This window comes from Micropterus dolomieu, unplaced genomic scaffold, assembly GCF_021292245.1.
Source record: "Micropterus dolomieu isolate WLL.071019.BEF.003 ecotype Adirondacks unplaced genomic scaffold, ASM2129224v1 contig_14166, whole genome shotgun sequence".
NCBI classification, from domain to species: Eukaryota; Metazoa; Chordata; class Actinopteri; order Centrarchiformes; family Centrarchidae; genus Micropterus; species Micropterus dolomieu.
Window position 1 is genome coordinate 2,303 of NW_025743152.1, and position 420 is coordinate 2,722.

Genomic DNA, 420 nt, shown 5'->3' on the forward strand with positions numbered 1-420 from the left:
TCACAGTTCTTTCCATCTTTTAGTGACTGCTGTTCAATCTCATAGTTGTTCTAAAGTTTTGGTAGCTGATGCTACAGTACTTTAGCTTAGCCGTTAGCAACTTTAGCTTAGCAGCTAGCGATGGCTTCTCCTTCTCCCTCTCTCTCTCCTACTTTCTCCTGCTCGGTGTGTCAGATGTTCAGTTACTCCTCTGCCTCCTTCAGCGGTAATGGTACGTGTAATAAGTGTAGTTTATTTATAGACATGGAGGCGAGGCTCAGTGATTTAGAAGTCCGGCTCCGCACCTTGGTAGATCAGTCTTTAGCTACTGTAGCTAGCCAGTCCCCGGTAGTCGGTGCGGAACGGCCTGAGTTAGCCTCTGGTAGCCGTCCCCCGGCATCTCCTGTGCAGCCAGGAAGGGGGGGCTGGGTGACTGTCCGA

At 50.5% G+C, this 420-nt stretch overlaps 1 long non-coding RNA gene across 1 annotated transcript in view; it reads right to left on the reverse strand.

The window, feature by feature from the left end:
- LOC123966754 overlaps nt 1-420 on the reverse strand; it is a 2,496-nt gene that overhangs the window by 1,263 nt on the left and 813 nt on the right. The gene's annotated exons all lie outside the window — the stretch shown is intronic.